At 30.0% G+C, this 15,893-nt stretch overlaps 1 protein-coding gene across 1 annotated transcript in view; it reads left to right on the top strand.

The window, feature by feature from the left end:
• The window catches only part of LOC113376406 (FERM and PDZ domain-containing protein 4), a 537,953-nt gene that overhangs the window by 222,237 nt on the left and 299,823 nt on the right, over positions 1–15,893 (top strand). The gene's annotated exons all lie outside the window — the stretch shown is intronic.

The raw sequence follows: 15,893 nt of genomic DNA on the forward strand, positions 1-15,893 counted from the left end.
GAGATACAGGGCAAAAAGTGCAAAGACTATCAGGTTTTTTGAGAAACAGAGCATCCGATTAGAATGATTCAAAAAACTCGGTTGCACCGCAGCCTGATTAATTTTTGCTGGAAGCAAGTTTAGTGTTCCGGAGATATGAAGCAAAAATGGTAATTTTATTTATGTATTTCATTAATTTTATTATCTTTTCATTTCATATTAAATTATCATTATAAGGATTCATTTTAATGGAAATACTGTCCTTTACTTTTGTAATATATTTTATTTCTAATTTTTATCTAATGTTACTAGATGTCATTTAGCAGTTGCAACTGAAGTTTAAATTAACCTTTTCCACTCGAATGACTCCGGCGGCAAAATACATATAAATCAGTCTCTCAACACTCATAAAACTGATACGTTTTGACCCTATAAATAAAACAAAAAAACTTAAAAAAAATTCAAAGATTTGTAAATGAAATTAAGATAGAAGGCTGCTTTATTAGCGAAATGTGATAGATTTTTTTTTCAATTTGTTAAAAAAATAGGCATTACTTAGTCTTTTTCCCGCCTTTTTGGAGATACAGAGCAAAAATGCAAAGACTAGCAGGTTTTGAGAGAACAGAGCATCCGATTAGAATGATTCAAAAAACATTCGGTTCGTACCGACGCCTGGTTAATTTTTGCCGGAGGCACGTCTAGCTGTTTCGAAGATGTGAAGAAAAAATGGTTAGAAAATGGTCATGCAGTTTTTGAGGAAACAAAATTTTTTTTTTATAAATGTTTTTAAAAATCGAAAATGAATATCAACTTTCATTAAAATTTCCAAAAATATAATAGTTTTTTTTGTAAATTTCAAGAAATGCTAAAGTTCACTTACATATTGAATACAAATAATTTTTACTTTGCCATTAAATACGACAGGAGTAAATTGGGACGGTCATTCGGCAAACAGATCCAATGTCTTTTTTATTTTAATTTGAAATTTTGAAATTTGATTTACAAAAATATTAGCTACATTATACAACCAATGCAAAAAATAAATCTCACGGGTGCATGTCTACAGAGATAATACTACAAATAACCTTGATCTAGTTTTTCGTCAGCAATATTTATCAGTAGAGATTAATCAGATATAACTTAATTTACTTTTTTATTTGCTATTTTTATTTTTTGTGTGCTTGCTAGAGTAACGGTTTAGTTGGTTCCATTTACCCAACCCAGGGGGTATATAAAAAAGCTATCGAATTTAATTTAAAATTAACATTACATCTTATAAAATAATTAGATAACGTATACTTAAAAATTATATTAAAGTCTCGTGAACTAAAAGCACCAATGCTTACAACCAAAAAGATAACAGTGAAAGAAATATTTTTTCTTGATGATTCTCCATTGCCGTTTTTCTTCTGAATCGTCGCAAGAATCAAGATGATATATACTTGATGGCAGTATGTTTTTAATAGCACTTTTCATACCTATATAAGTTAATTGAAACAAATATATACGAGTATTTCGTATATGCAAACAATATTATATATGAAGTATAATGATATTCCCAGAATAGGCGTATACATTTGTATCTTTATGTAAAAATCAATGTATGTATTTAAGTCAAATAAAGCAAATTTTCAAATTAAAATTAAAAAATCAAGATTATGGCTGGTTATACATCTTTTTTCTTCTACTTGCAAATATTGTTTTTTTTTTAACTTTACTGATTTACTGAGATAATGGTAGTGAACTTTACCTTGCAAAAACTTTTACCTGCAGATCTTAAAGCCCCGCTCTACCCTATATTTTTTTTCCTGAACTTTTTCCTTAGCAGTAGTAATCCGGCCGGCGCTCGTGGGCTCGACGCTGCCCGCGTGTGGCGTATATTGAATTCTGGGTCCTTTCCTCGTAGGCGCAGTGTATTGATGCGCCTGTTCGCCTGTATTTGGTAACATTATAATAGTTAATACGGAAAAACACAGGGTTGCCGGTATCGTACACAAAACGGAATTACAATTAGAGTATTAGATTACGGCGCTCGATACGCGTCGTCGATCGTGCAGGGTGTGGCTTTGGTGTCTGCCATGGCAACCGGAGCGCAGGAATTCGTTGTGCAGAACGCGTCTGCGTCGTCGTTCGATTCGTCACGCACACAGCAAAGCAGGGTTATTCGACTCGTTATGTTTTCATCCGGGAAATCCCGTTTCGTTCCCGTACCGTTCCCGTACCGTTCCCGCACTATTCGCATCCTTCGCAGTTCTCGCACACGCACAGTAGTCCAGTCATTTGGTCGTTTTTGCCGGTACAGTACTCCGGGAATTCTGAAAATTGGTAATCTTATAGATTTCGAGGTGCTCTTTACGAAAATCAACTTTGCCACCTGAAATTTGAACGGCAAGTTGCCGCCATATCGGAAAAATGGCGCCAAAAAACAGCTTTTTCAAAATAACTCCACTCTGGCTCATTTTACGATAAAAGTATCTATGTACGAATTAAACTAAATAAAATTTCCTACAATTCTTCAGAAAACCGTTTTTTTTGTAAAATTGATAGTTTGAGAGTACGGCCGCCTCAAAGTCTTTGCTGCTCTCGCCGCAGTATCAAATCTCTCCATATATTACAGCACTTTGAACTTGACCACATTCTTTCTAATAAATAAATTTTCATCAATGTTAAATTAAGCGAATAAGATCTTGAAATAAAAAAAATTGGTTTAACAAAATAAAAGATATTGAATAAATTATAAAAAAACTTTCTCTAGTTTAATTTTGTTTAGGGCTACTTTGCTATGGAAGTGTTAAAAAATCGGCAAAAAAACAGAAAATATTTGATTTATTTCATTTCTAGATCTTATTTTCTTAATTTAACATTGAAATATTTATTTATTAGAGAGAATGTGGTCAAGTTCAAAGTGCTGTCATATATGGACAGATTTGATACTACGGCGAGAGCAGCAAAGACTTTAAGGCGGCCGTACTCTCAAACTATAAATTTTACGAAAAAACAGTTTTTTAAAGAACAAAATTCATACTTATTGTTAAAATCTCTATAAAATATCTGATAATTTGATGAGCATATGTCTAATGATCATTTTTGACCGCCAAATGGCTCATTTTTTTACTTTTTCCTCCATATCTCCGAAGTCGTTGCACCTACCTTTCCAAAAATTTAAACAGTTCCTCATTTAGTCAATACAAGTAAAATATTTTTTGAATTATTCAAATCGGACGCTCCGTTCTCTTAAAAACTAAGTTACCGTTTTTGGCACTTTTTGCCCCATATCTTTGGAACGGCCAGACCTGCCTTTGCCAAAAACTAATCAGCATGTCTCCTTCTCAATACGAGTCGAATGTTTTTTGAATTATTCCAAACGCTTCATCCGTGTTGCTGAAATCGTCGACGAAAATTTGTATCCGTGCCTTGTAGGAAATTTTATCTAGTTTAATTCGTACATAGATACTTTTATCGTAGAATGAGCCAGAGTGGAGTTATTTTGAAAAAGCTGTTTTTTGACGCCATTTTTCCGATATGGCGGCAACTTGCCGTTCAAATTTCAGGTGGCAAAGTTGATTTTCGTAAAGAGCACCTCGAAATCTATAAGATTACCAATTTTCAGAATTCCCGGAGTACTGTACCGGCAATAGCCTTTTTTCCACCAAATGACTGGACTACAGCCGGAGCCCGACCGTCGCAACGGCATCTCTCCCGCATCTCTCCCGCATCTCTCCCGCATCTCTCCCGCTCGCCGGGCGACGAACGCTGCGGCCTTTATTACAGGGATAATATGCTTCGCAACGCAACTTAATTTGATTGGGCTGCTCACGCCAGTTTATTTATACATATATAAATTCATGGGAGCGCTATTAGGATCGCCTGACAGAGGGCTGCTCGACGTTGTGTAATTTACACATTTATAACGGTCTTCATTATTGAGACTGTTTAGCGGCACAGAACGTTTTGTCTCTACATCGCATATGGTGATCGTCTTATCGGGATAATCAACTATGAGATGGGAAAGCGATAATACACAGATTTCATAAGAATTCATCTATTTCGTCAGATACGACCGTCTATATACTAACTATGTATTATGTGTAACTCATCCAACTGAATTTATTCCTCTTGTTACATGTGATTTTAGTGTAATTCATTAATAATAAGAAACTAATGTGGCGCATGGTATCGTGCCTTAGGGCAAATTGCTGGAACATCCCGTACCAAACATTATTATTTTTTTAAAAACGATTAACATTTTTGAAAAATTACTTCGAAAAATTAGATTTTTGAGAAACTATAAATTTGAAAAAAAATTATTTTTTTTTTGAAAAAAAAAAATGTTTTCTTTATTTTGACATATTGTGGAAATTCTGAACTTTTTTTCAAAGCAATCGTACTGCTTTAACTGCATAGAGACGATATGTCAAAGCGCGTAAGGCTAACAGATAAACATTGGTACGGAACCCATAGAAATGTAAACAAAATTTATACTTGTTGTTAAAATCTCTATAAAATATCTGGTAATTTGATGTCAGATCTCCGAAACTGCTAGACCTGCCTTCATGAAAAATTGATCAATTCTTTATCTTGTCAATACAAGTAAAATGTTTTTTGAATTATTAAAATCGGACGCTCCGTTCTCTTAAAAACTGAGTTACCGTTTTTGGCACTTGTTGCCCCGTAAATTCGGAACGGCTAGACCTGCCTCCGCCAAAAACTAATCAGCACGTCTCTTTATTGAATCGAATGTTTTTTGAATTATGCAAATTGCTTCATCCGTGTTCCCGAAATCGTCGACGAAAATTTGTATCCGCACACACACACATCCATTTTTTCTGAGGTATGCCAAAATGTTCAGAGGGTTTTGAAACGTAAAGATATATAAAAACTTTCATTTTCGATTTTTTTGCGATTACTATAACTTGCCCTACGGTAAATAATATCTGTGTATAAAATTTAGCTTCTGTTTTATATAAATTCATTGAAATATTTTACTAATATTCTGTGCGGAAAGCAAACAGAGAAAATATAAAAGATTTTAAAATTAATAATAAATCAAATTAGTGTTGCATGGCATCGTGCCTTATGACAAGTTGCTGAAACTTCCCGTATCGTAATTTATTTTTTTTTTTGCAAAAATTCAAGTTTTTTAAAAATTTTGAAACTCATTTTATCGTTTTATTTATAACCTATAATATGGTTATAAATGTCGAAAATGTCTTGCACATTTATTTGAACTGAATGAGTGAACTCATTTAATTTTCTTTTTATTCCTCATCAAGCTATTTACTACTTTTCTTTTCTATTATCTCTAACGGTCTATTTTTCACAACTTTTTTTATTTTGCTCGTAGGTAACTGTAGTTTACTTAATAAATGTCTCCTTTTTCAATACATATATCACTAATATAAAAATATGCCAATTTTCCAAGTATGACACTAATCAGTTGATTTTCACCTATCATTTTTACCCTACAAGTTTACTACTATATAATAATAATAATGGGTAGTGCTGCCCTAGGGCAGGTCCGTGAGCTGAGTTAAACTCCAACTCGCTTCAGGGAAGAATTCTACTATATAATAAGAATTTAAAAAAATCTGCTTCCAAATTTCCTAGTCTTGTGCGATCGGCTTTAGTATCCGTATAATTTTTTGGCTCAAATAGTCTATCATCTGTGTTTTTCTTTGTTCAAACCCTTTCAGTTTTTATTTTTTTTCAATATGGATTTTTTTTTTAAATTTTTGCAATTATATTAAAAAAAACATTTCTCTCCGAATCTTCACCGAATTTTCTTGCTATATATCCTCATTTTTACCAACTGCATGTTTCCGAAAGTGCATACAATTTTTATACTATCAATCTTTGCTTCTATACATCAGTGTTTTGTGACTTGGTTTTCAGATCCCTGTATATATTCACTTATTGATCAATTGGGCTATCATCAGGATTTTTCTTCGTTCTAGTCCTTTTAGTTTATCTATTTTATTTTTGATGGAGTCGTAGTTTTTTTTTCAATATGGGTTCACTCTTGCCTCATTGTATTTTTCCATCATATCAAACAACCGTCCAGCTTACACTACATTATACGCAGAACTTCCTCATTTTTCTCGAACTACATCTATCAAAAGCCTCTAAGTGTTTGCTTAAAATCCATACCTCTGATCTATACAGAGCCAAGCTTCATTTTATCAGTTTTTTGCATAAGTCAGTTTGCTCACCAGTAGTCTCCTTTTTTACTTGATATCCGCTCTGGCGCAGACGATTCTCTTCCTGATCTCTATCGTGCAGCATCCGTCCTCAGTTAAGTTTATTTCCGAGTACTTAATATATACATATATGTTTCAGTATACATATTATTCTTTGTATTCATCCTGTTTATTACATGTTTGATATCGATACGATTTCACTCGCGATCTAGATGACGACTCGTGCAGGCAGCAAATATAAGAAAGAAGGCAATTCATAATTTATAACATCGCTTGTTACATGCGATTAATGGCAGCCGATAAGAATAATACGGCGATAATATAGATAGACTAAAGTTAGCATTCTAGTAGATCCTCATATGATAGGAGAGAAGAACGAGGGCGCGTCTCAGCTCCGTGCCGAATCGCTTCTGCCCGATAAAACAGTATAGGAACATGAAAAATATGAATGAAACGAAAAATTGCGAGATAAATTCGTTCCATTCTTTTCCAATTGATGCCTCTTATCTTGATCTAAATCACTTTCAATATCTGATATCATTGCAATGCTATTTCAAACGATTCTGTGCTACTTATTTATTATTTATATCGTTACGGATGCGTGTATCGGAGAGAAGGCGAATAATATTCTTATAAACAGCGTCGGGTGCCTATTTTTTCCATCAACCCCCTCCTCGAGATGCTGCTCCAGTGGCGGCAAGAAAAAGACTAAGTAATGCCTATTTTTCTTAACAAAAATCTATCACAATATAATTAAGAAATTGTGTAACTATAGATGCAAATTTTGCTAATAAAGTAGCCTTTTATCAACGTGTTTCACTTACAAATTTGAATTTTTTTTTAAAGTGTTTTATTTATAGCGGTCGGGACGTATTAGTTTAATGAGTTGTTGAGAGACTGATTTATATATATTTTGCCGCCGGAAGCATCCGAGTGGAAAGAGTCGATTTCAATATCAATTGCAATTGCTAAATGACATCTCGTAACATTAGATAAAAACTAGAAATAAAATTTATTATAAAATTATAGGACAGTATTTCCAGTAAAATGATATCCAATTGATATAATTTAATATCAAATAACAAAAAAATATTGATAATAATAAAATTAATAAAAAAAATAAATAAAATTTGAATAACAGAATAATAATAGAAAAACAATAAAGTACAATAAAAATAATAAATGGCAAATGATATAACAAAAGAACAATATTAAAAATAATAAAATAACATAATAATAATAATAATAATTTTAATAATAATAATTTTAATAATAATGATAATAATGAAAGAATAAATAAATAGTGTGATGTGTGATGGATATTTATGAGATCATTGAGTATTTTTTGGGACCCTGGTTGGGCGCGCTTCTGATATATTTTTACTATTAGGATTTATCTAAAATTGTTGATATAGAGTTGGGCGGGGCACAAAGGTCAAATTTGACTTTGAGCAATTATATTATGTAAACTAAACCATTATATCACAACAAATAACACATATCAAACAAACAACTATCTGACGATGTAGTTCCAGTAGTAGTTCCAGCTAATTTATTTTTGTAGAATTTTTTAAAATTGGTCATTCTTCCTTTTTTTTCTTCATAGGCGCGGCAAAATAGGACATCATAGGGTAAATAGATCAAATGCCTTACTTTTCATTAAAAGGGATTTTACGAAATAATAGCTACATTATTCAAGCAATGCAAAATATAATTTTCATGTGTACATTTTTTACAGAGATAGATACACTATAAAAAATCTTAATCTGGTATTTTGTCAGGTATTTTATCTGGTACTTTCCTGTGTACATTTCGTTAGAAATATTCATCAGTAGAGTTGGTATAATTATTTTATTTAATCATTCTTTTGTGAATTTGCATTTTTTAACTTAATTTACTTTTTTATTTGTTATTTTTTATTTTTACACCTTTGCCAGAGGTTTCTGAACATTTTGGCATACCTTAGAAAAAATGGATGTATGTGTGTGTGTGTGTGTGTGTGTATGTATGTGTGTGTATGTATGTGCGGATACAAATTTTCGTCGACGATTTCGGGAACACGGATCAACCGATTTGAATAATTCAAAAAACATTCGATTCGTATTGATAAGGAGACGTGCTGATTAGTTTTTGGCGAAGGCAGGTCTAGCCGTTTCGAAGATACGGGGCAAAAAGTGCCGAAAACGGTAACTCAGTTTTTAAGAGAACGGAGCGTCCGATTTGAATAATTCAAAAAACATTTCACTTGTATTGACAAGATGAATAATCTATTTTCATGAAGGTAGGTCTGACGGTTTAGGAGATATGGAGGAAAAAGTAAAAAAATGAGCCATTTGGCGGTCAAAAATGATCATTAGACATATGCACACCAAATTATCAGATATTTTATAGAGATTTTAACAATAAGTATACATTTTGTTAACATTCCTATGGGTTCCGTACCAATGCTTATGCGTTAGACACCGACGCGGCGCTTACGCGCTTTATATTTGTCCCTATGCAGTTAAAACAGTACGATTACTTTGAAAAAAAGTTCAGATCTTCCACAATATGTCAAAATAAAAAAAAAATTTTTTTCAAAAAAAAAAAATTAATTTTTTTTTTTTTTTTTAAATTTTTTTTTTTAAAAAAAAGTAATTTTTTGTCCAATTTATAGTTTCTCAAAAATCTTTTATCAAAGTAAATTTTTTTCAAAAATATTAATCGTTTTTAAAAAAATAATAGTTTTTGGTGCGGGAAGTTCCAGCAATTTGCCTTAAGGCACGATGCCTTAATTGCCTTAAGACAGAATTCCACTTACAGCTAGTTTTTTTTCAACTTTACTGATTTTTCAGGACCTTTTCACCCGCGAACCTTTAAGCCCTGCTCTACCCTATATGTATGTATGTATTTATGTATGTATATATATATATATTCAACGTCGAAAAAACTATCAAGATATATATATATATATATATATATATATATATATATATATATATAAACAGTGTTTTCACATTATCTTCCAATGTAATAACTTCTTATAAAAAGCCTTTCATCTAACACTATATTGAAATAATTTTATATTAATGCCACTCAGACAGATAATATTCAAGTGTTAAAACACTTATGATTAAAAAGTTGTCTTCAAAACATTTTTTTTCTTTCATTTTAATTAAATGTGTCGTTGCACATACATTTAATAACTATACGAATGAATTCTCATGTAAAGTACAATCATCAGTTTTTTTTTATTGAGTTATAAAATCGTTATATATAGAGTGTGAAAGTATTTCTTTAGAGTCAATATTGATAATATATTTTATAAGAATAATGAAAAATGAGAGGTCTTTATAAAACCAAAAATTTAATGAAAAATTTAAAAATTTAAATAGTATTTATATTTGCTAAAATTATTATCAGCCCAAATTTATGGTATTTCATATTTTTGTTAACAAAGTTTGTACAAGTACAATAATCAGTTTTTGAGATTTATAATTAATCAGAAAGTAATAAATTTCTATGAGCTAATGCACTGGTTTATAACTTTTTTTGAAGTTATAATAATTTATCAACAAAATTTTACAAGTAATATCATCAGTTTATTCTTACAATTATACGTTGAGTTGTTATATTTTTATACCTAAGTATTTGAAAGAATTGCTCCACCGTTCATTTTGGAATAATTAATATACTTTATGAAAAAACTAAAAATGAGAGAAATCTTTAGAAAACCTTGAATAATCTTTAAAAATTTAGATATCCATAAGTTTCAAAAAAAAAAAATAATAATAATAAATTTAAATATTTCCATTGGTCTCATTATTAGTCATATTTTTTCCAATGCAAATTTATGGCATTTAGTAATTTTTTATAATGAATATTTTTTTTTAATTTTTTGTTATTTTTTTTATTTTTTTTATTTTTAATATACATACATTTTCATATCTCACAAGGCAGTTATGCCTCGTATAAAAGATTATGAATAAATTTATACTACAATGACTATTTTATCAAAAAAACTTTGTCATTGAAGGAACGTTGAACTAATGTTATTAAATAATGTTATTGTATTATATAACATTAATAAATATTAATGTTTATAAATACATTTATAATGATTATTACATATAACGGCAAATAAAAGCCCATGTTGCATCTAAATAAATTTAATTCAAGGAAATAAGTATTGCCATCTATATATAAGGAAAAGACTTCGAAGAAATATATGCTCCCTCTAAATTGTACAGTTGTACAGCGTGGTTTTGTGCATTGCTATCATTTATACCTACAGTGTTATACAGTAAACCCCGTTAAGACGATTCTCCAGATAACTGGCCAAAAGAGCGTCTTATACGGGATAGCGTATTATGCGGAATAGGGATCGTTCAAGTATTACGTAAGCAGATTTAGTACATTTACCCCCCATCCCCCTTTGTCAGCAAAAGTAAGCAAAATCTGTCACTAAAATGTCACAAAATAAGCAAATCAATAACATTATCTGGCAATTATTTTGATCAATTCACAAGTTAGACAAATTTCAACATTTTTAGGCAATTTGGAGCATTATTAATAAATTTGAAACATTTTGGGCAATTTGCAGCAATTATAGGCAATTTTAACTCAAAATCTTGAGCAAATTAGCTCCAATATGGATTAAGGGTGATATGATTTTTATATAAAGAAATGTCTCAAAAAGATTGATGTTTAATAAAATTATTATTGAATTGCTAAATATTGATTTTTAATTAAATCTGCATAATTAGCAAAACCAAATTAAATCAAAATATTATTAAAAGCGTTTCAAATTACAATCGTGAAATCACATGAAGAAGATTTATGGAAAAGCTATACAAATGATTATTTGGATTTCATTAAGAGTTCCTTTTTTATCAAATTTGAAAAAAGTGTATAATTTGTTCGACATGCACTGTTGTTGTTTTTGAGTTCAAAATATATTATTCATTTTTAATTTTTTTATTTAGTGAACAAATGATTTGCAAAAACTTTTTATACATAATTTGTAACAATGTGAATTACAAGTAAATAATAATAGGCTGTTGGTTTGAAATTCAAAATAACAATTTTAATTCACAACAAAATGTGATAATAAATATAATTCAATGTTAAGTGTTAAAAGATTTTATCAGTGAAAATTAGTAGTTTTTGCTTAGTAATTTTATCAATTTTAACTGAATGAACAGCCTGTGCTCTTAATTATTTTACCATTTAGATATGATGATATTTCAACAATATACATACGTAACTATACGTCTTATTCAGAATATATTCTATAATTTTATAATAATATTATTTGTGGAAATAAATATATCGCAGCGAATTGCTCATTTAAGCCGATTTAAGCCTGACTAATTATATATAATATAAATAATAATAAAATACATGAAATTCATACACATGTAATTTATAACATTTAGTTTGTGCACTTAAATTATTTTTATATCTTGCAAAATTTCTAAACCTAACATCTAACCAATTTGTAAAATAAACTTTTAATTATTTATTTTTTATAATAACATTCGTTATAAATATGTGTTACACTAGTGAAATAAAATTCTGAACAAGTATTCTAAAACCTAACTTTGTAACAATTTTTATCTCAAATGTGCAGAGTAATGTCTTGCTCAAACATTTAAAGCATTTTTGTCTTCTTCCAAAGCATATTAATGCAAAATTGAGCAAACATTTACATATATTTATTATATATTGCAAACAAATGCGTTTGCAAATAAATTCGCTACGATTACTGATTTCCTATTTATAAAGGTGTCCTTAGGCACTTGTGCAAGATATCATCTGACATCCAAGTCTGTGGTCCAAAAATCTTTAACGACGTCTACTCGAAATTGAAAATTGAGCTTTTTTGTGCCCTCAGCACACATCAAAACACTTATTTATTTGCATTACTACATGTGACAATTGTTTATGTAAAAATTGTGGCCTACGTTATTGAAGTTCTTGGATGGATTATGTATGCATTTCTACGTTTTAGACATTAATGACTGCACGATATATTATGTAGTATTATTCCTCTGTTTTATACCTAAGGTATGATATAATATTTAATATATAACATTGTGTAATTGATATAAATTTAAATTTTACACTCATCTACTACGACACGCCTGCGTTAAGCAATATGCTACAAATATATAAATATAATCAGTACCTTTTTTAGTAAAGTTTATGGTCTGACAAAATAACATTCACACTTGTTAACAATCCCTAATATTCTAGTAAGATGGTCCTTTTCCAGTTTATTAGTCAATAAAAATCAGTTTATCTAATTTTTAACGGAACAAATTAAACAAACAAAAGTTTGGGTTCAATTTACGCCTGGGATGAATTCAAAAAAAGGTGTTCGTCCAATTTACGCCTGGTATGACCTGGTTTTGTCCTAACATTCCGGAATGAAAGACTTTTTGCCGCCTGCGCAAGAAAATGGTCAACCCTCCGATAACGCGGTGAGAGTGATATGAAAACCGTGGTATAAGAATAACAGATTTAACGTAGAGTTCAGATTAATTTGTAGCGCGTTGTATAGGAATCATGGTAAAAGAAATTCAAAAATAGTACAAATCACATTATTTGTATCGTATTATAAGCAGTTCAAAAAATACAAAAGGTATGATACATCATACATTGTTTTTATTGAATTGAACGGATATATAAAGATTTGATAAAAAATAGAAATTATTTTTCTTGAATTGAAGAGTTTATATAAAAGTATGATACAAAAATGAAACAAAAGCTAACCTGAAAATTAAATTTTCAACCAATAATTTTCAAGCAGTATTTTTTTTAGAAAGACTAACGTTTTGTTAAATAGGTCTGACACTACTAAAACCGATGTTGTGCACAGCTATGATATAAACTGGATATTTACATAAACATATTGTAAAAAATAGAATAGCCGGTATTCAAACCTTTTACAATATCTAGTTACTAAAGTCATTCATAGGTGGCTCGAAAAGAACTTATGGACTGCTGAACGAAAACCGTGTTATAGGGATACCGTGTTATAGGAGGGCTGTCGTAATTCAAACTCTGCGTAATATGTAAATTGTGTTCTCAGAATACCCAGGCTGCGTCTTTCAATTTGCTTTCGATATGAAATATTTCATATTTAATTTACCAGGACCTATGTAGTAATAAACAATGTGCTTCAAAAATAGATTTCGAGTTAATTTATGAAAATAAAAACTTTACAACTTAGCTCATTTTTTGTTACCAGCGTTATTTTTCATTTCAAGAGCTTATTTATGATAAGGATGATAATATAAAATATTTTGTACAATTGTGAGTCCCTGTGTTTGTATTTCCTTTGGTGCATTTTATGTGAAAATATTTATGCGCGATTTGTTTATTTCAAGAAATTCGATATTTAATAATGTAATGGGACTATTGTTTAATTCTCCTACTATGACTATTGCAAATACACATATAAAATTTTACTATCTATTTTGTTTTTATTAACTCTTTCGCTACGAGATCACCTTGACGACCTGTTAGTACGAGTGTCGTCCATAGACGACATCCAATGCGTCAACTATTGCTTCAGTATTTATCACTATGAGTTAAATTGTCAATGCAATTTTCACTTTTTAAATGCATTTTTATTGATGACTAGAAAATTTTGAAATACTTGGGGGGCTTGCTTGCTCGTACAGCAGTGTCACTTGTGCGGAAAATACTCCCGTAGCAAAAGAGTTAATGAGTTTAAAACATGGTATTCCATTTTTGTGCAAATGGATAATTGATGTAGTTAGTTATTGTTATTGCAGCAAAGTTCTAACAAAGGTTTTCCAAATTTTATGGTGCAGATCCACACATTTTCTTTACTGATAACAATAATTATTAACGTGCCACAAAATTAGCTTATTAGTAATTCTCAAAAATCGAACCATAAAACCTCAACTCCAGAAATTGAAATTTTGTATTTCATATTTTTTATAATATATTGATAAGATCATCCTAAAAATTTGTACCAATATTCTCCAACTATTTCTTCTTTAATACTAGGGACCGATTCTGCCGCATAACAGAAAACTGTTATGGCAAGGCCATGTTACGCTCCAACTTCCATACATTATGCTACTGAATCATACTGAATACTGTTGCAATGCTATATATTTGCTGTACATTCAGGAATTTAACACATAAACCTCACCGTCACTTGTATGTTATCAAGCTGGGTCAGAAAAACCCTGTTATCTGAAATCGTTTTTTTTTGACATTTATGCGGTTAGGTTCTCTATCTGACAACCTGAAAAATGCGCCTGACTGCACAGCAACTAGATGGCTTTTTTAAATATTTACTATGGAAAGTTTTTCATAACATAGCCTTGCCATAACATTAGTCTGTTATGCGGCAGAATCAGTCCACCAATCTTTTCTACAACAAAGCTCCTGAATTTTACTATTAAATATAACTTATGGTTGGATTTTTGAAAACATCCTTACTAAATATCAAGGTTAAAAATTACAATTAACAAAGATATAATTTTTTCTGTAATTTGACATACTTGGATAATATCTTTGCTTAAATTCTCATATTTTATTCCACGTGTTAAAGATTATTCTAATTCATTTACAAAATAACATGCAATAAATTGCGTTTTTGTAGAAACCTTTAAATTCATGCCTACTTTTTTCGACAATAAAAGTTGTTTGGTATGAGATGTATGTTTCCAGTTTATGTACTGTTTTACATATAACTCCTATCCCTGTAATTAAAAGTTTTATTCTGTGTTTATGATACATCACAATATAAATTTTAGCTCATTTTTATGTGTATATCTTATTGAAGCCCAGGTGAAAACTATCCATATTTGGATATCTAACTAATCCCAAATAGAATTTCTCAATTTCTGGGCCAAGATGTGTTTGCATTACATATGCATAGTACAATTTTAGATCAAAACAATTTGCGCTAACAAATTCCATAAAATCTGAACATTATATCAGATTTCTGGTTATACCTGTTTTGATCATTTCAGCATAAGTCTAAATCTATATTCTTACAATTAATTTACTTTATTAATTATTTACTTATTGAATTTTTAATACGTAACAACTTTTAACTGGCTAAATTATTTGCATCGTATAACCTTAATAATTAACATAAAATTTTTTAATTTTTCAAAAATTATTCGTTTTATCACCTGGTTTTTGATATGTCACTTATTAAAATTGCAAGCATATATGGAAAAAACTTTGTCATATATGCAGCACAAAATAAGGTGACCAACTTTTTATTAGAGGATAAAATGATAGAATTGGTTAGATAAAATTATTTTTACTTTATCACCTAATTTTGAAACCATTCCAAATGCTTTTTGAGTTTATAGGTTGTTCGGATTTTTTTTTACTTCTAACAGAATAGAATTATTTTTGAGCCATTTGAATGTGAAAAGTCCTCCAAATGTCTAAAAGATTATGCAGTAGTTCCTGGTTGATTGTTTTAAAAAATGTTTTAACTAATGTAAATCTTCTAAATTATTTTTGAATTGATAGGTTCTTCGGAATTTTTTTGTTTTCTACTAACAGTAAATTTAATAGGATTTTTGGGTCCAAAAGTACGAAAGTCCGAAAGTCCTAGCAGTAGATTTTGGTCAATTCTTTTTTAAATAAATACAGTAGGGAATTTGAAACATTTTATTATACATTAGAATTTTTCTAGAAAACAAGAATAACAGAAATAATTTGGCTAAATTA

The sequence above is a fragment of the Ctenocephalides felis genome, unplaced genomic scaffold, assembly GCF_003426905.1.
Source record: "Ctenocephalides felis isolate EL2017-DRISC unplaced genomic scaffold, ASM342690v1 CF-g0.4_SCAFFOLD_01886, whole genome shotgun sequence".
Classification (NCBI taxonomy): Eukaryota; Metazoa; Arthropoda; class Insecta; order Siphonaptera; family Pulicidae; genus Ctenocephalides; species Ctenocephalides felis.